Below are 23,947 nucleotides of genomic sequence, written 5' to 3' on the forward strand. Positions count from 1 at the left end.
CACATCAGGCTCCTTGCATGGAGCCTGCTTCTCCTTCTGCCTGTGTCTCTGCCTCTGTGTGTGTGTGTGTGTGTGTGTGTGTGTGTCTCATGAACAAATAAATAAAATCTTTTTAAAACATCTTTTAAAAAAAGATATCCATGACGTACAAAAATATGATAAACTATTCCTTTGTGAACAAATTGAAGCATTTCTCTTTTCTCCCTACCTGAGCCCTCCAAAATTCACAAACTTCCAATGAGTGTTCTCTCTTTCGTGGCAGTTATAATTATTTGCATAAGCTCAATAAGAATCTGTTCTGTGTGTAACAGGACATCATTGGAAACATTGGTTATTTTACCAAGGCTTTGACTTGAGTAATAGATTTGAATATTATATGCATAGACCCAGGTATGCCCAAACAGCTTTAAAGAATTAAGGTTGACTTTATGGAGCCCCTGGGAAATGTTGGCCTGGTACCTTGCTGACAGAGTTCCCAGCAGTCTTACCAGGTGAGTAAAGAATGTCACTTCCTGGCAGGTTCTGGAACCTCAGGATACTTTGGGGACCTCGAGAAGAGGAATTCATCCAAATCTCCAGGCAGCGCAGGCAAGTCTGATGGCAAGTATTTGGCTTAGCTTCTGACCTCGAGAGACTATTGAGGGTTCAATATAGAAATTCCTTCTGAAAAGTTCTAGCAAAGTGAGTTTTATTTATTTATTTTTTAAAAGATGTATTTATTTATTCATGAGAGACAGAGAAAGAGAGACAAAGAGAGAGAGAGAGAAGCAGAGACACAGGCAGAGGGAGAAGCAGGCTCCATGCAGGGAGCCTGATGTGGGACTCGATCCCGGGACTCCAGGATCACACCTGGGCTGAAGGCGGTGCTACACCACTGAGCCACCTGGGCTGCCTGCAAAGTGAGTTTTAAAAATAACTAAAAAATAACAAGAATAACTATTCTTGCTGAGCTTGTGTAAATAATCAGGTCAAGCCTGTTAAAAATGGACTTGTTTGGGATCCCTGGGTGGCTCAGCGGGTTTAGCGCCTGCCTTTGGCCCAGGGCATGATCCTGGAGTCCCAGAATGGAGCCTGCTTCTCCTCTGCCTGTGTCTCTGCCTCTCTTTCTCTGTGTCTCTCATGAATAAATAAAATCTTTTTTTAAAAATTTTTTAAAAAACTGGACTTGTTTTACAAATTAGTATTGATTTGGCCATCATTGGTGAAAATGAGGGTGATTTTATTTTTTTTAATTAATTTTTTAAAGACTTCACTTTATTTATTCATGAGAGACACAGAGAGGGAGAGAGAGGCAGAGACACAGGCAGAGGGAGAAGCAGGCTCCATGCCGGGAGTGGGACTCGATCCTGGGACTCCAGGACGACGCCTTGGGCCGAAGCCAGGCACCAAACCGCTGAGCCATCCAGGGATCCCCAATGAGGGTGATTTTAGAGAAAAATTATGTTTCGGTAATACATCTTTGTGAATGTTAGATTATATGTCCGATTGTCTTAGTGTTGGTTGTTTGCCTGCCAAACTGGGCTAGATCCTGGATTCTAGTTTCCTTGAATATCTGACTATGACCCTCCAAACTAAGGTTTCCAATTTCCTTTCAATCAATGAGAACTAAAACTGTCCCTCCCCCCTTTCTTCCTAAAACCCTGCAAACTAAAGGGAGGCAATGTAAGGCCCTGCTTGTGAGGGCTCCAGCCTTAGCACCACCTGACTTTGACAAGCTGTTTTATTTGTATGTACACGGAAGGCAAAGAATAGGGGTAGGAGCGTTTACCCAAACGCTGGGGCCCCTAAAGAGAGCGAGAGCTTATTTTTCTAAACATTTGGATGTGGTGGCCTAGGGGAGCTGTAGCAGCCACCTGCCTCTTGATAAAAGAAGCTTAAAAACACAAACAAACTAAAGAACTATTGATGAAGTTTTGGAATCTAGGTGAGGTTTGGTGGGGTGAGGTCTGGAGCCAACGACCAAGAAAGAATTTTTGAGACATCTTCAGAGCCAAATGGTGGTTTTATTAAAGCCTGGGGACAGGATCCGTGGGCAAGAAGAGCTGCTACCCGGGCCGGGAGGGCTGGCTGATTATATACCTGGGAGTTGGGAGGGGTTTGAGGATAGCATGCTCTCTAAGGAATTTTGGAAGCAAGGTTTCCAGGACCTTTAGGGGGCGAGGTATTGTTAGGAGAAGGTCATGGATTACCACCTAATCAAACCCAAGTCATGAGACCCTTCAGATGGATATCGTGGGCCATGTGCTTGGAGGATGATTGCCAACACGTATCTGGGGGTTTAGAGATAAAGGGAAATTTGTAAAGGAATTTTTATATGTTAAAGTAGACTTACAGGATCCTGGGGGTCGGGCTAAGATTGCCTTCTGCTCTTAGGAAAGTACTAGCATTGAGGCAATGGAGTCTGTGGAGGGAGGTCCCTGTGACTGTTTCAAGGACTTGTCAGTGTGCTTTGTCCTCAGCTAGTCCTCAGTTCCCCCATCACTATGATGATGGTTTCGAAGATTTTTTTGAAACCTAGGCACATCTGTGGCTATCCCAAAACAAAATGTTACAACATCAAGCCACCCTGGTAGATACCCCCAGATACGGCCGCCTGCCTACTCCCCCAATTTGCTCTGGCAACAAGGATCTCCAGGGTGAACCTCTGTCCAATGCAGAAGAAATCTGGTTTATAGACAGCAACAGTTTGATGAAAAATGGGCTATGAAGGCAGGATATGCAGTAGTAATCCTAACCAGAAACTGAAAGACTGACCCCCAGCACCTCGGCCCAGAAGGCAGAAACAATTGCACTAACCAGGGCATGAGAAGTGAGTGAAACAAGGTGTGAACCATTTACACAGATTCTAAACATGCCTTCTGGAGGGCCTGGGTGACTCAGTCGGTTGGTTAAGCGTGTCTGCCTTGTGCTCAGGTCATGATCCCAGGGTCTTGGGATCAAGTACGTATCAGGTCCCTGCTCAGGGGGGAACCTGCTTCTCCCTCTCCCATTCCCACTCCCCCTGCTTGTGCTCTCTGTTAAATACATCCATACATAGTAAGCAGGCCTTCTGTGTAATACATGCCCAGGGAGCAATACGGAGAGGAAAGGACCGTCAACCGTGAGAATGGAGAAATTAAATATGGCAAGGACATCCACAGGCTGCTGGAAGCCATTCCTAAGCCTAAGGATGTGCAGTGGTCTGGTTACAAAGCCAGAAGGCGGTTTGCACCACCAAATGAACCTGGTGTGCTGTACTGTGCAGCTGAGTAGAACAGAAGCTAAAGGCAAGGATTTATGAGGAGGATATACTGTTATTTCATGGGTTGCAAGAACAGGAATGCGGTTGAGCTAGGCTTTAGAAAGGAGCTGAAAGGAAGGCCAGCGAAGCTTCCAGGTGTCTCTCTCCATCTGTCATCTCTGCTTCTCCGTATGGATTTGTTAGGCTCCCCCCCCCCTCCGTGGATTTCTCTCCTCTGCAGGTTCGCGGGGAAGAATGACTGCCTCACAGTTGTTAAATTTATAAGTTGCAGTTCCAGACACATAATGAGTCTGACCTAATTCTTCCTGGATCCCAATTAAAAATTTCCAGTAAAGTGAGTTTTACAGAGTGTCAAGCACTAGCTCTAAATCCTGTAGATCCTGTGATACAAATACCACTGCCAGAGGGCCGCTCCTGCCTCGACCAAGAAAGACGTCACTGAAAATTTCATCCTACAGGCATTTCTTTGGGCAGTTAGAATTGCAATTCTGGAGACAAAGATTGAGGTAGAAACCGGACTGTGAGGAAGACAAAGAGGGGCAGGGTTACAAAGGCAAAAATTCCAAGAGTGCAGCTCTCATTTAAACCCTCAATGCGAAAAAAAAAAATAAATAAAAAATAAATAAATAAACCCTCAATGCGGGGATCCCTGGGTGTCAATGCAGAAAAAAAAATTTTAAATAAATAAATAAATAAATAAATAAAAATTAAAAAATAAAAATAATAAACCCTCAATGCGAAATGCCCTTTGAAACTAGGTGGCCTGGGATTGACTGAACTATCATGCAATGAGGGATTGGAACTCGTCCAGACCCGTTGGCTCCTTCTGAAGTGAAGAATGATAAGGATTCAGGTGTCCTGGTGAGGAGGGAGTTAAATCCAGGCTGTTAGCTGGCAGCTGGCACAAAGTTTATGGTTCCTCCGATGAAGAGGGGCATAAATTCCTCCTGGTTTATGGCCTTCTAACCCCCCGTTTTTTTTAAGACTTCATTTATGAGAGAGAGAGAGAAAGAGAGAAAGCACGCACGAGAACAGGAGCAAGGGGGGCAGTGGCAGAGGGAGAAGCTGTCTCCCCACTGACCACGGAGCCCAGGGCAGGGCTCAATCCTTGGGTCCCCCGACTCTAGGTCTTAACCCGAGTGGAAGGAGGCACTTGATCTACTGCACCACCCAGTCGCTCCTCCTAATCCTATTGTAAAAGGAACTCTCTTGGGCAGCCCAGGTGGTTCGCCGGTTCAGCGCCTGCCTTTGGCCCAGGGTGTGATCCTGGAGTCCCGGGATCGAGTCCCACACCGGGCTCCCTGCATGGAGCCTGCTTCTCCCTCTGCCTGTGTCTCTGCCTCTCTGTGTGTGTGTGTCTCTCTCATGAATAAATAAATAAAATCCTTAAAAAAAAAAAGAAATGTGGAATGTTGCCACCGATGCTAAAGTAAAACAATCGTGGTTGCTGATGGAAACTATTTCTTGAATCGATTCTGGTTTTCAATTTAACATATTTGTATTGGCAGATATCTCCAGGGGAAATCAGAGAAGTTGTTAAGCAATCATTGACCTAGACCAGTAGCTGTGCAGTTCCTTCACGGAATCCTCCTCCTCACCGCCTGCAGAACAGAAGACAAAACGCGGCACCTTCACCCCCAGTGTGGCGGGAGGGCCTTAAAAATAAAGATTGCGTGGAGAAGCTCATTGTGTCCCCCAGGAAATCAATGTATTATGAATTCCAGGCAGCTTGTTTATGGGCTGTGAGTAGGAGATGCTCTGAAAGGGAGCGATGGGAACGAGCCGTGCTTTAGGGGAGGAGCCCTGACCGTGCTGTACTTGTCTGAATGCCAGCATTCGGCCCTGATCCATTTATGAGGGCCGCCTGCCCTCTATGCTGCTCATCTTCCCATATTTCTCTATTTGACCCACATCTGGTTCCAATAAGGTTTCACAGCCCATTGACTTTTGACTGGCGGATCCTGCTCCCGTGGGGACAACACTACCTCCATGGGTATGAACGCTTCCTATAGTCTGTTTTTATGTCAACTAGTAGCACAAGAATTCATGTGCAGACAGTTGCGGAAGCAGGACTGGATTTAAGTGTGTGATGCTAAGCAGCTGCTGCATGGTCAAGGCTCTTCCTTCCTCTTTCCCGGCCCCCTTATTTCCACCTGTCAGGGACAGGAGGGCAGCTTGTGGCCCCCCGTAGTGAAGGGTCCAGTCATACAGATGTATTTTTAAAATAGAAATGATTAGTCTCCCTTCCCTCCTCCCTGAATTATTGTGAAGATCCAATGAGAAGTAGTTGAAATCCCTTTGTAAGCTGTAAAGGGCAAAACTGTTGTCACAGCCTTGCCTAAAACCCTCCACTCTCTCCCTCGGGGCCTTGGAATGAAGTCGAGAGTCTGCCTTCTTCCTGAGTGGGCTCACCTGTGCGGCCGACCCTGTCTCTGAGCCACCTCCCGCGCTAGGCCTCACCGGGGCGGACCCCGCACTGGCTGTTCCCCACAGGCCCTTGCTCACACCAGCCCCTCTGCTTGCACTTTTCTTGCCCGCTCCTCCCTTTCACCCTCGTGGGAACTGGTGCTCCTCCCCTGAGCAACTTGGGCAACCTCCCAAGGAAGCATTTCTCAACAGCGGCACCATTGACATTTGGTTGACATTTGGGGCTGAATCGTTTTAATTGTGTGTGGAAGAAAGTCTTTTTTGTTGTTGTTGTTGTTTAAGATTTATTTATTTATTTTAGAGATTATTTATTTGAGAGAGAGAGAGAGAGAGCTCTGGCGGGAGAGGCAGAGGGAGCGGGAAAGAGAATCTCAAGCAGACCCCATGACTTTGTGGGGGGCCGTCTTTAACATTGTCATGTTTGGCAGCATGTATGGCCTCTACCCACTGGATGCCAGCAGCACTCTCTCAAGTTGTAACAACCAAAAAAAAGTGTCTCCAGACACTACCACAAATCTCCTGAGGAGCAAAACTGAACCAGAATATCACTGCTTGGGATGCCTGGTGGCTCAGCGGTTTAGCGCCTGCCTTTGACTCAGGACATGATTCTGGAGTCCCGGGATCGAGTCCCATGTCGGGTTCCCTGCATGGAGCCTGCCTCTGTCTCTGCCTCTCTTTCTCTCTCTCTTTGTCTCTCATGAATATATAAATAAAAATCTTTAAAAAAAAAAAAAAGAAAAGAAAAGAAAATCACTGCTCCAAGGTATTGCTTTTACTGGGTCCAATTATACTTTAGATCCTTTCAGATGATCCAACAATGACAACAACAATAAAAATGAAGCTTGCTTTCTTTGCTCATGATGGTCTGATCTTGCGTTCAAGCCGCCATCACGCTCATGAGAGCTAACACTTGATCTTGCTAATTAAAAGTACCCCCTTCTCTTCTGGTTTAAGCCCACCTTTTTCATTATCTTTCCATTGTGTGAAATGTGATGTGCTCCTTGAAACTTGACTTCATGTTTAGTCATGAGTAGCAGCTGTTTCCAAGTTGTTCACTTCTTTAAAAAATATTTATTTATTTATTTATTCATTCATTCATTCATTCATTCATTCATTCATGAGAGACAGAGGCAGAGGGAGAAGCAGGCTCCATGCAGGGAGCCTGACACGGGACTCGATCTCAGGACCTCGGGGTCACGGCCTGGGCCTAAGGCAGATGCCAAACCGCTGAGCTACCCAGGGATTCCCCCCAAGTAGTTTACTTTTAAGTAAATTATAAGTTTGTCTCTGAACACATGAACATCCTAAAGGTTTATTTTGTTTCGTGCCTCAGAAGTGAGTGGGACCGAATGAGCTGGCTGTTGGTAAGACTGCAGACAGGAGGGCGGCCCGGGTGGCTCAGCGGTTTAGCAATGCCTTCAGCCCAGGGCCGTTAGGAGTGGGAAGAAAAGCGATAGGGACACTCTCGCTGGGCCTCCCTCTACCTAGAGCCACAGCTTCCTGCCTCGGCTGGGTAGGTGTTGGATTCAGCATTCTTTTACAGATACTTGAAAATTTCCCAGTATTTACCAAAGGAAGAAAAGAACAATGTCCCATTACTCTAAAATCTCCCCAAAACTTATCTGGTTATTTAAAACCTCCCTTCTGGGGGATCCCTGGGTGGCTCAGTGGTTTGGTGCTTGCCTTCAGCCCAGGATGTGATCCCGGGGTCCTGGGATCGAGTCCCACATCGGGCTCCCTGCATGGAGTCTGCTTCTCCCTCTGCCTGTGTCTCTGCCTCTGTGTGTGTCTCTCATGAATGAATAAATTAAATCTTAAAAAAAAAAACCCTCCCTCCTGGGGAGCCTGGGTGGCTCAGTCAGTTAAGCACCCAACTCTTGATTTCAGCTCGGGTCATGATCTCAGGAATGTGAGAGGGAGCCCAGAGTTGGGCTCCAGGCTCAGTGCAGATTCTCTCTCTTCTCCATCTGCCTACCGCTCCCCCTCTTGCTCACTCTCTCTTTCTAAGAAAAAAACCCAAACAAAACTCAAAGTACTTAATTCAAAAGTACTGCTCCATTATTCATTCACCAGATAATAGTCCTCTATCTATTTCCTTGCTGGTGTTCTTAGCGGGGCAGGGTTCTGCTTGCCTTGTGGTCTGTTGCATCCCCAGCACTTAGCCTGATGCCACATAACATATTATCTGGAATGTAGTAGCTTAAAACAATGCACATTTATTATCTCACAGTTTCCATGGGTCAGGAGTCTCGGCACGGCCTAGCTGGGTCCTCCGCTCAGGGTTTCACGAAGTTGCAGTCAAGGTGCCAGCGCCACGGATGGAGTCTCATTTGAGGCTCCAGGTCCTCTTCTAAGCGTACATGGTTGTTGGCAGAGTTCATCTGTTGTTGGCCTGCTTCCAAGCCAGCAGGAGAATCTTCCTGACACTTCCAAGGCTTTTGTCTGGTGCACATCCACCCAGAATGATTTCCGTTTTGATTAACTCAAAATCAACAAAACCCCTTAACTTTTGCCACAATAGACACAACCTCATCACAGGAATGACGCTCGTCATGTTCACAGACCCTGCCCACCTTCAAAGGGAGAGATGATACCGGGCCCTGGGTCATTGGAGGTCATCTTAGAATTGTGCCTAACGCAGCACCCAAAAATATCGGTCGAGTGAATGCATGAAAGAAGGAGTGTAGATAATGTCACCGTTAAGTTATGGAGAAAGACATTCGATTCAGAGACAGCAAATGATCTGCCTTCGTAGATCAAAGATGTAGAAATTGCAGGATGAGGCTCCAGACCCAAGGCCACCTGAATCCTGACCCTTTATGCAGTGAAACACTCCCTTACGCACCAGCCCGCCACCCTGTCTCTGGTCAGGGGCCTGGCACAAGCAAGGTTGGGCCTCTCTGCTTCTATCACCTGGCCAGAGCAGGCCACGAGGTGGAGGCAGAGGCCCACGGGGCCAGGACACTTCCCGCCCCTGCCACAGTGCGGCCTCCCCAGTCACCGGGCAGCCCACCGGACTCCAGAGGCCAGTGAGGAGGGAGAAGGGGAAGCTGGTGAGGGACGTCTTCTTCATGGCCTCCCCCCTCTCAGAGGGAGCCATTCCCCTTGCTCTGGTGGGAATGCAGTGGGAGCAGTGGTCTCCAGACCACAGAGGACAAGACTCCTGGGAATACTTGGGAGAAGCTATGGGTGGGGCTAGTGATGGTGTTTCATGCAAGTGAAGACTTTGTGGGGAAGAAATATTAATAATTAATTGATTAAAAAAAGAATTTGTGGGGCGCCTGGCTGGTTCAGTTGGAAGAGAATGCAACTCTTGATCTGGGGGTCTTGAGTTCAAGCTCTACTTTGGCTGTAGAGATTACTTAAATACATAAACTTAAGAATAAAAAAAGAATAAAGGGACGCCTGAGTGGCTCAGCGGTTGAGCATCTGCCTTCAGCCCAGAGAATGATCTGGGAGACCCGGGATCGAGTCCCACGTCGGGCTCCCTGCATGGAGCCTGCTTCTCCCTCTGCCTATGTCTCTGCCTCCTCTGTGTGTCTCATGAGTAAATAAATAAAATCTTTAAAAAAAAAAAAAAAAGAATAAAAAAAGAGGGGTTCCTGGGGTGGGTAAGTCAGTTGAGCTTCTGCCTTCAGCTCAGGTTGTGATCCCAGGGTCCTGGGATTGAGCTCCATGAATGGCTCCTTGCTCAGTGGGGAGCCTGCTTCTGCCTCTGCCTCACCCCTGGCTCATAGTCTCTCTCTCTCTCTCTCTCTCAGGTAAATACATAAAGTCTTTGTTAAAAAAAAAAAAAAAAAAAAAGGTTTTTTGGGAAAATGGCAACAGATTAGGCTTCTCTTTTCATCTGCTTCCCATTCACTCCTTCACTACGTCCCTTTGTGCACCAGGTAGTCTACGGCTACATTGTGTCTGGCCCACAATGGCTTATTTTCTTCCCTGTCTCTCATTTTTTTTCTAGTCTATTTGTGATCTTTAATAAGCAATAGGAAAAAATAATAATAATAAGCAATATGCTTTTTTTTTTTTTTAGTAATATGCTTTCATCTGCCTTTGTGTCGACAGACTTCCGTTTTTGCCTCATGGAAACTCCATATTATATATTAAAGTCCCTTCATTATAATAAAATATGCATCATGCATAGGCAATCACATCCCACCACCCATAACCTCACAGCATGCCGGGCATAAATCCAAGGTGGAAGATGTTTGTTTGTATATTTTCACAATCCACTTTAGGCTTTAATTACAATGAGACAATAAAGGAGAGATATGAACGCATTGATCTTGCGGCTGGCACCTTTGTTATTCACTTCATGTTGACAATTCCCATTGAAATTCAGGCATTTCTCCTCCTTAGCCCTGTTCCTCAAGTCCACAGAGAGCATTCAAAACAAATTATCCGCAGCCTTATGAATATCCAGCTCATTGCGTCCCACTTCCTTCTCCCGAGACACACAACAAAATAAAACTTCAGGATATTTATGTGCTCAGAGGCAAATTTATAATTTACTCAAAGGTGAACAACTTTTGCAAGCAGCTGCTACTCATGAGTAAACATGAAATCAAATCTCAGAGAGGACATTTTTACATTTCACACAAATAAACCTTCTAACTGCTGCTTACATAAAGCCAGACGAAATGGTACAGGGCCTTCCAGAACATAGCTGGATTGTCCAGAAGAAGCTTTTATTGATGAAATACAAACATGTGGAACCAGAGAGCCTGTTTGTCTTACCCCCAAACCCATCTCCAACAACCTCCCCATCCCACTGATTTCCTTCCAGCAGCCAACTTGAGGAAAACTGAAAGGGGAGCTGCATGTCCACAGGCATGGAGGCCCGGCAGACCTGTCATCTGTGGGAATGAAAGCAGTTTAATCCCACTTCGGGGCAGAGGAAGAATGTGTCAAAGATGGCGGGGACACCATCAAAGGCCTTCTGTTAAGAAGTTTGTTCTCTCCCAGAAACCCTCTGCATGGGTTGAATGGTGAGCCCCCTCCAAAGATATGCTCGCATCCTACCCCCGGGAATTGGTGAATGTTACCTTATTTAAAGAGGGTCTTGGGACACCCGGGTGGCTCAGCGGTTAAGTGCCTGGCTTCAGCTCAGGGCATGACCCTGGAGTCCCAGGATCGAGTCCCACGTCGGGCTCCCTGCCTGGAGCCTGCTTCTCCCTCTGCCTGTGTCTCTCATGAATAAATAAACAAAATCTTAAAAAAAAAAAAAAAAGAGGGTCTTTGCCAATATAATTGATTTAAATACCTTAAGAGGAGATTATGCTGTGCTATCCGGTAGGGCCTAAATCCAAGGAGAACGTCATTAAAAGCAATAAAAGAGGAGAAGACCACGTGAAAGCGGAAGCAGAGCTTGGAACGACGTGACCCAGGCCAAGGAAGCCAGGCACCGCCAGGGGTGGAAGAAGCCGGGAAGCGAGTCTCCCCTAGAACCTCCAGAGGGGATGTGGCCCTGCCAACACCTTGATTTCAGCCTTCAGGCCTCCGGGACTGTGAGAGAATAAATTTCTGTCGTGGTAACCACCCAGGCCGTGGTCCTCTGTTACGTCAGCCCAGGAAACAGGTGCACGTGTCCACACGGTGGGCTTCACGGAGATCTACCTCTCGGTGAAGGCTCCCCTGGCCAGGCCGGCTCCTCAGGTTACCCACAGTGGCCGTCACTCTCCCCCTGTCATCTGTCCTTTGGCTCTTGTTTCATTGTCTGGTGACGCCCAGCCATCCCTGGTCTTCTCTCCAGCACACGTCATCCCTCCCCACCCCATGAGGTGCGAGGATTCCCAGGCCACCTTCCCACAGTGCCAGTGAACTCTTGGGACTCAGCTGCACCACTGTCACCTCCTCACCCCCCTCGCTTGCTCACGTGGGCTCTGAAGTGGGGACCAGAACAGAGTGAGATCCGTTACCCGAACAGGACGCGGAGCAAGCCTTCGGGTGTGCTTTCTCCGCCGTCAGTGGCAGCCTCCCCTCACCTCCTTCCACTCTTGCCTCAGAAACGGGCTTTCTGGCTTCCCTTCACTGTGTTGAAACAACTCGTGGAAGCCGCGCAGCTGCCTTCCTGGGAGAAAGGCCAGAACTAATTGACTCACAACATCTCTAATAAGAGGTTAAATACATATTCTGAGGCACAATTAACACAAAGAGAAGTGAATTTTATGAACTCTAGGAAGTGGCACATTCACTTCCAAAATCCCTTTTCTACTTGCACTGCGTCTGGAGTTGATGCCTCCGTCTGCCCAATGGCAGGCTTATTGTCACTGGCTTCTGGGGCCTTCCTCTCGGGGTCCCCATCCCACCCACCAACTCCAGATCCTCCCCTCTGTAATGCAGGAGGTTCAGTTCTGTGCCAGGGCTTATTCCGAAATGCAAGGCCAGCAAAGCCAGAAGCCCATCCTGCCTGGGGAATTAGTCACCTGGACGTCCCGGATGATCATCGCCCGCATCTGAAGCAGCCATCCACGTGTGGGACTCCAACATCCCAGGGCCTTCCTCGGTAGGTCAAGTGAAAGACATTGTCTTCATCTCCTGAAACAGGGGTAGCTTTTGTCATCAGAAAAAAAGAAGAAGGAGAAGAAGAAGAAGAAGAAGAAGAAGAAGAAGAAGAAGAAGAAGAAGAAGGAGGAGGAGGAGGAGGAGGAGGAGGAGGGAGGAGGAGGAGGAGGAGGAGGAGGAGGAGGAGAAGAAGAAGAAGAAGAAGAAGAAGAAGAAGAAGAAGAAAAAAAAAGAGAAAAATAGATAACATGTGTGCAAGAATGAATATTCTGCCCAGACGGAAGTAAGTGTGATGAAGACGTGGCCCACTGTTGATACAGTGATGGGAGCAGAACCACCTGAGAGAATTTGCCAGGATCTATCAGTGTTTGCATATGCTTTCTCTTAGACCTGGAAATCCTCCTTCTGACACTCTAGGCCACGGAAAAACCTCTCTGAAGCGTAGTTGGATAAATGTCCAAGATGCTGGTGTAATAGCAAAATACCAGAAAGAGCTCCTTTACCAAAAAAGAAAATAATTCAACACACATCCCAGGGGAATACAGTCCATGGTATCCTAATAGCTACACTTGTGGTGAGCGCAGCGTAAGGTACAGACTTGCCAAGTCACTACGCTGCACACCTGAAACTAATGTAACGCTCTGTGTCACCTGTACTTCCATTAAAAAAAGAAAATATGTAAAGGACAGTACACGGACAAAGATTGGGGCGTCTGTTACAAAGAAGGCCTTTTAAAAAAAACAAAAACAAAGAAGGCCTTTAATGAGTATATTCCAGACATGAAAGGATGCTGTAAAGTACCCCATTGGGCATTTGTTTTTTCTTTACCTGTCAGGCTTGTGAATCCGCTCACACTGCACTGAGGTATATAAATAGACATTGTGCTGTTGTATCCCAGGACGGATCTCACCTTGTGAACTCTCAGCACTTGGGGTAGCGAGGATAGGAACTTAGTCCCAAACCACAGTTTTAACCCAATCCCATGATCTCCATAACTATTATAGTTCCTCTTTCTCTGCTTGGAAAACCCAGGCGAACGCTCAGGCCTACACCTCTCCGAGAGGAGGTCTGGGTCTTTGGGGAGAGCTATGTTTTGGGAGGCCTCCTGGCCCCAGGAGTGCAGGGGAAAGGGGCCTGGCTTCCTGCTGGATCTTGTGGGGTCTCATGGAGTGTCTGCTGAGGTGCAATGTGTGCATTCTGAACTTGCTGGCATCAAACCCCTTCCCTCCAACATATACCTCCAGCCAGAGCGATCTTTTAAAAAATGTCAATTTAAGGCACCTGGGTGGCTCAGTGGTTGAGCGTCTGCTTTTGGCTCAAGTCATGATCCCAGGGTTCTGGGATCGAGTCCTGCATTGGGCTCCACACAGGGAGCCTGCTTCTCCCTCTGCCTGTGTCTCTGCCTCTCTCTGTGTGTCTCTCATGGATAAATAAATAAAATCTTAAAAAAAAAAAAAAAGGTCAACTTAATGATGCTTTCCCTTTGGATAGGAAAATGTAATCCTCTTCCTGAATCATTTTAGGAGAAAGACACAAACTTGAACACCATCCAGGAGCCCTTACGTGTGTCAGGCCTCACTTTCTCTCCTGCCTCAGCTTCTACGACCTACCGGCACCCACCCCAGTGCACATGATCCTTTTCCAGTTCCTTGAATCTGTAAGGCTTTGTCCCTGAGGTCTTCCTGTGTCCCTTTCTCTTTGTTAATTCCTGTGGTGAACATCCATTAACCTGGATGTTAATCCCTATCATCCAGATCCTTTCCCCAGATTCATCTTGCTTCAGCAACTCGATGTCCTCAATTCCCCGGCTTCCATGCCACGATACATTCCTCTGCAAAACCCCGATCACAGCAATAATTTTATCTTTGTGACACGTGTGGTACCTGAAACGTATCAGGCACTTGAAAAATATTAGTTTCTCCTTCGCCTTCCTGATTTATCATTTAGGCCTACACACCAGCTTGGTGCTCCCTGAGGGAATGCCTGTTATCCTGCCGGCTATTTCTCGTTGCAGATTAGTAAATTGAAATTTGAGTTTAGGAAACAGTTGGTGAATGTCGGTTGGAACGAGTCAGCTTCCCAAAGCTCAACTGCACATGATGCTGCAATGTTGTGCTAGTATCTTGGGGCCTTGTAGCGAATGACCACAAACTGGGATGCTTAAAACAACAGAAATTTATTATCTCACCGTCCTGGAGGCCAGAAGACCAAAATCAATGAGTCAGCGGGGCATACTCTCTCTGGAGGCTCTAAGGGGGGGAAGATCCTTTCTTGCCCCCTCCCAGCTTCTGGTAGTTCCTTGGCTCGAAGACACATCCCTACAGTCGCTGCCTCCATCATCACGCAGTGTTCTCCCGATGGGTCTGTATCCAAATTTCCCTTTTCTTGTAAGGACACCGGTCATTAGATTGCAACGTCCATACTCACCATGATCCAGATGACCTCCCTTGAATTTGACTAATTACGTCTGCAAAGACCTTATATCCAAATAAGTTCACATTCTGAGGGTCTGTGTGAATATGATTTAAGGGACACTATTCAACCCTGTACAAATGTCCACAGGTCATCATTAAATACGTCTCATTTTTAGGCTTTTTAACATGCTCACAACCAAAAGATGATAAAAATTCCTTCCCTAGGCCCAGCACATGTGAGATAACAGGAAATAATAAAGCCATGGAATAAACCCCCAAACAAACTGAACTCTCCTTTGGAAGTAACAGCCATAGCATTTTGTCAGCATGAAAGAATGGTTATGAAACATCGCTCGGTGTTTGTTCTCTTGTGTCAAGGCTGTAAATTCACTCCAGCTACATTCGGATCTATAAATGCACTATGATTTCATTATGTCCTATTAATGTATCTACTCTAATGAACCCTCACCTGCTGCCACTGTGATAATAATAAAAAAAAAAAACACTGAAAGAAAAAAATGGAAAAATAAATCAAAAGAAAAAACATCTTCAAACTGTAGACTTTTCTTCCTGTGTATGAGTCGAATATTCCTGGTTTAATTCCTATGATTTGAATTTTCCTTCTTGCCTTAGATGTAATCTTTTTATGACAAGCATATATTTTTAAAGATTTTATTTATTTATTCATGAGAGACACAGAGAGAGAGGCAGAGACACAGGCAGAGGGAGAAGCAGGCTCCATGTGGGGAGCCCGATGTGGGACTCGATCCCAGGATCCCAGGACCCCAGGCTCACAACCTGAGCCAAAGGCAGACACTCAACCACTGAGCCACCCAGGTGCCCCTGTATTTAACACATTATATTTGATCAATAATGAGTCTTTCTTACAAACCCTTGGGACTAGTGTTTTCTTCTTTGTGTTGCAAAAGAGAAAGTCAAAGCCTAGAGAGACAGTGTGCCTTGGCTAGAGCGTGGCTTGAGTGAGCTACTTGAACAGGCAGGTTCTGAGTCCTCTGTCTTGGTCTACAGAGGCGAGGGCTCTTACTGTTGACATAAGAATGACCTTGAGGCCCTTAAGCCAAATATTTCTTCTTGACAAACTCCCTAAAACAATATTAAAGACTGGTGTTTGCTTACCACACTGTTTCCGATCATTCAATGTCATAGACTGCTCAAGATAAAGAGTTATGGGACATAGAAAACAGTAACAAATATCAGATTCCAGATTGAATCTTGGTATGGACAAACAAACTGTAAAGGGCATATCTGGAATAATTAGGGGAAACAAATGCCAACTAGGTGTTAGAAAATGTTAAGAAATTATTTCTAATTTTAAGAAGTTGATGGTATTTCAGTCACATAGAAAAATGTTTTTAAACTTTCAGCAATGAATACTGAAATAGACAAAGAAATTAGTTTTTTCCTTCATCATCATCATCATCTTCTTCTTCTTCTTCCTCTTTTTTTTTTTTTTTTTTTTTTTTGAGTAAGCTCTGGACCCAAATGGGGCTTGAACTCACAATCCCAAGATCAAGAGTATTGACTGAGCCAGCCAGGCACTCCACAAAGGAATTATTCTGAGGCAACATTTTGAAGTTCTAAAACTGAAATGTTAAAATTGTTATTTTTGGTGAAGGGGTTGGAGAAGTGACAAATTTTACCTTTTACTTTATATGCTTCTCAGTTTGAATTCTTTGCCATGTACATGTAATATACATGTTTTTTAAACATATATTTAAAGCTATTCCCCCAGGATGCCTGGGTGGCTCAGTGGTTGAGCAACTGTCTTTGGCTCAGGGTGTCATCCCGGGGTCCTGGGCTCGAGTCCCACATCAGGCTCCCTGGATGGAGCCTGCTTCTCCCTCTGCCTATGTCTCTGCTTCTCTGTGTGTGTGTGTGTCTCTCATGAATAAATAAACAAAATCTTAAAAATAAATAAATAAATAAATAAATAAATAAATAAATAAATAAATAAATAAAGCTATTTCCTCCAGAAACATCCCAATAAATCCAGATTGAAGGATACATAGGTGGTGCAGTTGGTTAAGCCTCTGACTCTTGGTTTCAGCTTAGGTCATGATCTCAGGGTCAAGGGATCGAGCCCCATGTCAGACTCTGATTCTCTCTCTCCCTCTCCCTCTAGCCCTCCCACTCGTGCTCCCTCTCTCTCAAATAAATAAATAAAATAAAAATAAATAAATAAATAAATAAATAAAATATTTTAAAATAAATAAATAAATAAATACATCAGATTGACTTTTTAAAAATAACTGGCTTGTATATTTCAAAAATGTTAGTTATAGAAGACAAAGACAGACTGAGGAACTATCCCAATTAAAGGAGACTAAATTGGTTTGACACCTAAATGCCATTTGTGAGTCTGACCAAAAAAAATTTTTTTAGTTTTGCTATTAAAAATAAAACGTTATTGAAACAACAGGCAAAAGATACAGTCTATAGTTTAGAGGATAGTGTAGTATCAGTGTTAAATTTCCAACTTTGATCACTGTACTGTAGTCATGTAAGTAAATGTCCTTGTTCTTAGAAAATACACCTCAAAGGGCATCGAAGGGGCATCATGTCTACAGCTTACTCCTAAGTGGATCAGAAGAAAAAAAATTACCAAATGTTTGTGGAGAGACGGGGAGAGAGAGAGAGAGAAAGAGAGACAGGGAGGAGTAAAAGATAAAGACAAAGTGAAAGACAAAGTGATAAAATGTCAACAACTGGAAGATCTGGGTAAAGTACATAAAAGTTCTCTGTACTATTTCTGCAACATTCTGTGATAAGACGTTATCCCTAATTTTCCTTCTCTCCCTTCAGAAAAGATCAGAAAAGTTGCTTCCTCCTCTGGTCCTAGATATAAATAATAGTACTTAGCTCTTGATCATGTGGTGATTAAATTCGATAATGTAGGTAAAGGACCTAGCATGTTACAAGACAAAATTTGAACTGTCAACTTCCGAAATCATTGAGAACAGAATCCTCTTTAGCTAGTTTAAGTACAGATTTATTGAGGAGTGTAAAGATCTCATGGTACGATTGAGAGAGGGGGAAAAAAACAAACCAAACCCACAAGGCTCAAAAACCTAGATCCACAAACCAAACCACAAATGGTCTGTTCCTCCTGCGGCCACCAGGAAGCTGCAGGCTCAGGCCAAGGCACAGCTGCTGCCTGACTCTACTGCCTCAACCACTGTTCAAACCAGCCAAGAGATGACTCAGCCTGCCTCTCTTTTCACCGTCTTCTTTCCAAGTCAACATTTCATTTGTGCTCATCTAATTTGGGAAGCTTAAAATATATCGAGATCCTATCTGCAAAGGATTCTGAGAAGACAGTTTTCAGTTTCCAGGCTTGCGGTATAGACAGCCATACCAGCAGGTGGTTGGAATGGGTGTGGAAAGTACAATTGTAGCTACCTAACCTCTGAAACGTTTCATCCTTTAAAAAAATAAAATAAAAATAAAAAAAATAAGCAACTTCTCATCCTTAATTTTCCAAACAACAAAATACCTGCATAACCTAAATCTCTCTCCTTCTCCCTAAAGTGGGCAGCCCAAAGCCACATGAGTCCCTCTCGCTATCTCCAGGGGATTTTTTTATTCCTTTTCTAGTTTAATCACATCCTGTCTTGATATCCTGGAACCCGGGGGACTAAATTAAAATTTAACCCAAACCAGAACATTTGTAAAAGCAATAAAGGGGCAGCCCGGGTGGCTCAGCGATTTAGCGCCGCCTTCAGCCCGGGGTGTGATCCTGGGGACCCTGGATCGAGTCCCACGTCGGGCTCCCTGCATGGAGCCTGTGTCTCTGCCCCTCTCTCTCTCTCTCTCTCTGTGTCTCTCATGAATAAATAAATAAAATCTTAAAAAAAAAAAAAGCAATAAAGAAAACTGGTGGCAGGAAAGGAAGTAGGGCAGGACAGGAGAGGGAAAACCATAGTAATGAACATGAAAATATATGCCTAACAGAGTGAACAATTAGACAAATTGGCTTAATATTTAGTGGCCAAATGTTAAAATAAATACTTCGACAAAGGAAAGATCAAAGCCAAATATTGCCGGCCTAGGATGGACTTCTTAGATATAAGAATCAATCTGAAGTATTCTCAAAATGTTTAAATTATTGTTATATAAATATATATATAAATTTTTTAAAAATTAAAAAAATTATTGTTATAAATTTTACCAGCCCACCTGAAAGTTATCATAGTGCAGAACAACATTTTCAGGCCCTTGGTTACTCTCACGGTCACCATATCGCACATTAGGAATACTAAATCATCACTTGCTGGGCACCTGGGGGGCTCAGTGGTTGAGCATCTGCCTTCAGCTTAGGAGGTGATCCCGGAGTCCTGGGATCGAGTCCCACTATCAGGCTCCCTGCATGGAGCCTGCTTCTCCCTCTGCCTATGTCTCTGCCTCTCTCTCTCTCTCTCTCATGAGTAAATAAGTAAATCTTTTTAAAAAATTAATAAATAAATCATTTGCTTTGGCTGTAGTTGGAAATGCAACAAGACTGTTTTTTTTCTGGCTCTGCCAATAGTCTTTGACTGATGAGATGTAACCACTGTAGTATAAAGCTTTCCTTCGTCCCTAATCTCAATTGATGTATTTGCAACTCCTGGTCTAGAAGTGGATCCCCATAACGCAGTCTCTCAAACTGAAGCTCTGTGCCCTGTTTGGATGCGCTTTCTGCATATTTTTAGAAATAGATTGAAGATGGTAGTAGTGATTCAGGCTCTTCTGTTCCTAATATTTTAGCAGGCACTTTCAGCTTCAAACAATCACTTGAGAAAATTTTGCCCTTAAATATTGGAAGCAGAAATTTTTTAGTGGAAAGTACAATTCATTTGACTAGTGAGAACAAAATGTGTTTTCTCCACCCACTTTCTTCTCTTCTTCATACATTTTCCATTCTTTATTATTCATGGATCACAAATGATTGTCACGCTCCATGGGATTTTGGAGCGTGTTTTGCTTGGGAAATTTTGAGATGGCAAAGTTGATATTCAGCTTTAAAAATAAAACGCAGCCTCACAAAATATGAAGAAATCTCTGATAGAACCTCAGGCAAACAAAAACCATGGCCTAAACTTAAATACAAAAAAAAAAAAAATTATAAAAATTCTTAAAGGAAACCCATTTGCCTGCCATTACGCTTTACCCATTATAGAAGGTAACATGAGAGAGAGGTAGTAAAGACAAACAGAGGACAATGAGACAGATGTGGGAGTGGTAGATGGTCAAACATCTATCCATGGAGAACTAGATATTGGGGAACAATGGGGTACTAAGCTTGCACTTGATGCTAAGTGCTTCCTTAAATTTTGAGCCCTAAGCACCTTGCTTGTCTCACCCTCTGTTAGCACTTCTGAACTTCTACTAGTATTCATGCAGCCAGGACTTAAGTTGTGAGACAGCAGTTTTCTGTGGAGCTTGTTGTGCTGGGTCAGGTGACCCTACAGTAGAGTCTAGGGATGTATTGCTGAGAAAGTGTGTAGAACAAAGGACTCTACAGAAATTCAGAGAATGAGAAGGAAGAGTGAGCCCATGCTTCTCAAGAGCACATTTTTCTCTTAGATTATCCCTCTGGCAGCCTTCCATCCTCCTACTCCATATGGACTAATCTCAAGCCACATGTAGATTGTCATTGTGTGACTTTCAACACCTTCTCTCCTGTGTCGAGTCCCTTCTAACCTGATCTCATGGGTTTCTTCTTATTGTTGTACTACTAGACAATTTTGGAGAATATCCTCCAATAGCTTTCTGAGAAAATGTGCATGGCAGGTTCCTTTTTTTTTTTTTAATTTTATTTATTTATTTAGAGAGTGTGTGCAAGGAGGGGAGGGGCAGAAAGAAGGGGAGAGAGAATCCCAAGCAGACTCTGCACTGAGTGCGGAGCCCCACATAGGACTTGATCTCACAACCCAGAAATCATGACCTGGGCCAAAATCAAGAGTTAGATACTCAAATGACTGAGCCACCCAGGTGCCCCAGCATGTTCCTTTTTTGAGAATTCATACAGCTGAAATGTTTTTTATTTCATCATCAAATCTTATTGATCATTTGGCTGGGAATAGAAATCTGCATTGAAAATTATGTCCTTGGGGCACCTGGGTGGCTCAGTGGTTGAGCGTCTGCCTTCGGCTCAGGTCATGATCCCCAGATTCTGGGATCAAGTCCTGCATCGGGCTCCTCGAAGAGAGCCTGCTTCTCCCTCTGCCTGTGTCTCTGTGTCTCTCTCTGTGTCTCTCATGAATAAATAAATAAAAATCTTCAAAAAAAAAGAGAGAGAAAAAAGTATGTCCTTACAGAATGTTGAAAGCAATGCCCTTCTCTTGCCAGTACGTACCATTTCATATTTTATTTTGTGGGTAATCTGATAGTGTTAATTGAAATATTTAAAGTTTTCTCTTACATTCCTCTTCAAAAAAGTTATTTGTTGGGGATCCCTGGGTGGCTCAGCAGTTTAGTACCTGCCTTCGACCCAGGGCGTGATCCTGGAGACCTGGGATCGAGTCCCACGTGGGGCTTCCTGCATGGAGCCTGCTTCTCCCTCTGCCTGTGTCTCTGCCTCTCTCTTTCTCTCATGAATAAATAAATAAAATCTTTTTAAAAAGCTATTTGTTTAGGTCTCTGTTTTTTTAAGTTGGAGACTAATCAAATACTTGGTATTCCCAAGTCATCCACTTATGATAAGGAGTGAGGCACTGAAGTTTGACTGACTTCCTCTGTTCTGGCCACAATGTAATGACAGTGACCAAGTTTACTCTTTCACTTGAAACAAAGACTTGTGGGATGCCTGGGTGGCTCAGTCAGTTAAGCGCATGCCTTCGGCTCAGGTTGTGATGCCAGGGTCCTGGGATGGAGTCCTGCATCAGGCTCCCTGCTCAGCAGGAAGCCTGCTTCTTCCTCTCTCTTTGCGACATCCCCTGCTTGTGCTCTCTCTCTCTCTGTCAAATAAATAAATAAAGTCTTTTTTTAAAAATTTAAGAATAAAAAAATAAAGAGATTTGTGCAAAAGGGGAGGGGAATGAAGCCAAGATGAGGTGAATGAGCTTATTGTTTTACCTGATGTAACATAGCTGGACAGAGTGAGGTTTCTCATTCAGAAAGAGTGAAAGGTAATAATAGTGATTGTGATGGTCACTGTGATGTGCTACCAGAGACAGCCTTCAGCTCATCCGTTCCTTCAAGAATTACCAGAGCTGCATAGAGAAAAGTCATGCCCCTTCTTAGGGAGCACGGATCCAATAACTGACTGATGAAGGGTGTCTTAGCCTGGACTGTTACAGCAAATGCCATAGACTGAGAGGCCTAAACAACAGATGTTTATTTTTTCACAGTTCTGGAAGTTGGGAGTCCAAGATCAGTGTGCCACCACGGTCAGGTTCTTGGTGAGAGCTCTCTCATCCTGAATTGTACATGACTACCTTCATGTTGTATCCTTATATGGTGGGGAAACAGAAAGCTGTGGTCTTCTTTTTTTTTTTTTTTTTTAAGATTTTATTTATTCATTCATGAGAGACACAGAGGCACAGAGAGAGAGAGAGAGAGGCAGAGACACAGGCAGAGGGACAAGCAGGCTCCATTCAGGAAGCCTGACATGGGACTCCATCCCGGAACTCCAGGATCTCGCCCTGGGCCGAAGGCAGGTGCTAAACTGCCGAGCCACCCAGGGATCCCCTTTTCTTCTTTTTTAAAATATTTTTTTAATTTATTCATTTGAGAGAGAGAGAGAGAGAGAGAGCATGAGCAGGGTGAGGAACAGAGGGGGAGGGAGAAGCAGATTCCCAGCTGAGCAGGGAGCCCGATGACAGGGCTCGATTCCAGGCCACCAGGACCATGACCTGAGCTGAAGGCAGATGCTTAACTGACTGAGCCACCCAGATGCCTCTCTTTTCTTTGTATTATGAGGACACACTAATCCCAACATGGGGCCCCACCCTCATGACCACATCTAAACCTAGTTACCTGCCAAAGGCCTCAACTCCAAATCCCATATGCTGGTGGTTTGGGCTTTAACATACGACTTTGGGGAGGACACAAACATTCAGCCCATAACAGAGGGGGAAAAAGGATTGGCCATCCTCACCCTATTTTGGACAATCCTAAAGGGCCATTTTAGCCTCAGAGGTCACCATAGGACCGGCTGTGGTGGTTACTGCTGGGCGGGCACCTATTCACAATTCAACTTCTTCCTCTCAGCCTGCTTCCTTCCGCAGGTGCTGTCCTCAGGGCCCCTTAATAGACAAAGATGGCATTGAAATTCCTAAAGTTGGCCTAAATATTCCCATGGAATATTAACTTGGACCTGCTTTGCAATTTACAAGTAGCTTTTGATCACATGTGCCCATTAGCTTCTCTAGTCCCCATGAACAACATTATGAGGCATCACTATTTTTCTGCTTTAAGGATAAGGAAACCGAGGGTCAGAGTGAGCACTTGCCAGGGGCCACGTGCTAGAAACAAAGCTGAAATATAAGCATGGTTTCCTGACTCTGACCTTCAGAAGGGTAAGTAGCTCTGGAAAAGAAAGAAAGAAAGAAAGAAAGAAAGAAAGAAACAAACAAACAAACAAACAACAAAACAGGCCTTCTTCACAGTCAAGGTCAGAGAATTTTGTACAGCTTGACTATTTTCATGCTATTTTCTTTCTTTCTTTCTTTCTTTCTTTCTTTCTTTCTTTCTTTCTTTTCTTCTTTCTTTCTTTTTTTTTTTTTAAGGTTCTATTCATTTATTTGAGAGAAAGGTAGCAAAGGAGCAGCAGGGGAGGGAGAGAGACAAGCAGACTCAGTGCTGAGCACGGGGCCTGACACAGGCTGATCTCACTACCCTGAGATCACGATCTGAGCCAGAATAGAGAGTCAGACGCTGAATCAATTGAGCCACCCAGGTGCCCCACTCATGCTATTTTCTGTAACAAAGCTGCCCTATCATTTCTGAAAGTGTACTTGTTTAGATGCCAACTTGTTCACAAGTTATACTCTAAGGCCAAAGGCACTCAAAATATTAAAGAGATCAGTAGAATTTTAAAATATTGGCTCCGCTAATGAGTTTTCAGGGTTTTTTTCCCCCCCTCTGGGAAAGTACCAGGCAAAACTGCTGTAATTCTTTCTGAGCAATATGGCTCCTAGGACATAGAGATGCCAATAGTCTCCTTAGCAACCACGAGTTGCTGGAAGATGAAATCCTGATCTCTATTCATGCAGCAGATCACATGGGGTCAGGTACTGTTTATCTCTCTAACAGAAACCACAAGTCACTGGGATTTTAATTGCATCCTTAAGATCAGTAAAAAGAAGAAGTAAACGGGAGAAATGAGAGCAGTTACTAATGAGCATGTAGTGAACATAAA

The 23,947-nt window shown here is 44.6% G+C and overlaps 1 long non-coding RNA gene across 2 annotated transcripts; it reads right to left on the bottom strand.

Annotated features, from left to right (window-relative positions):
* Positions 1-10,802: 10,802 nt before the first annotated feature.
* LOC121477103 lies at positions 10,803-12,207 on the bottom strand. 2 transcript variants are annotated; one of them, XR_005984096.1, is made up of 3 exons: positions 12,094-12,207; positions 10,932-11,734; positions 10,803-10,855 (listed from the first exon to the last, which is right to left on the bottom strand). It is a non-coding gene; the product is annotated as an uncharacterized LOC121477103 (long non-coding RNA). The 2 variants fall into 2 exon arrangements; XR_005984095.1 differs by having other exon boundaries at positions 10,932-11,738.
* Between the last annotated feature and the right edge of the window lie 11,740 nt (positions 12,208-23,947).

The sequence above is a fragment of the Vulpes lagopus genome, chromosome 16 (assembly GCF_018345385.1).
Source record: "Vulpes lagopus strain Blue_001 chromosome 16, ASM1834538v1, whole genome shotgun sequence".
NCBI lineage: Eukaryota > Metazoa > Chordata > Mammalia > Carnivora > Canidae > Vulpes > Vulpes lagopus.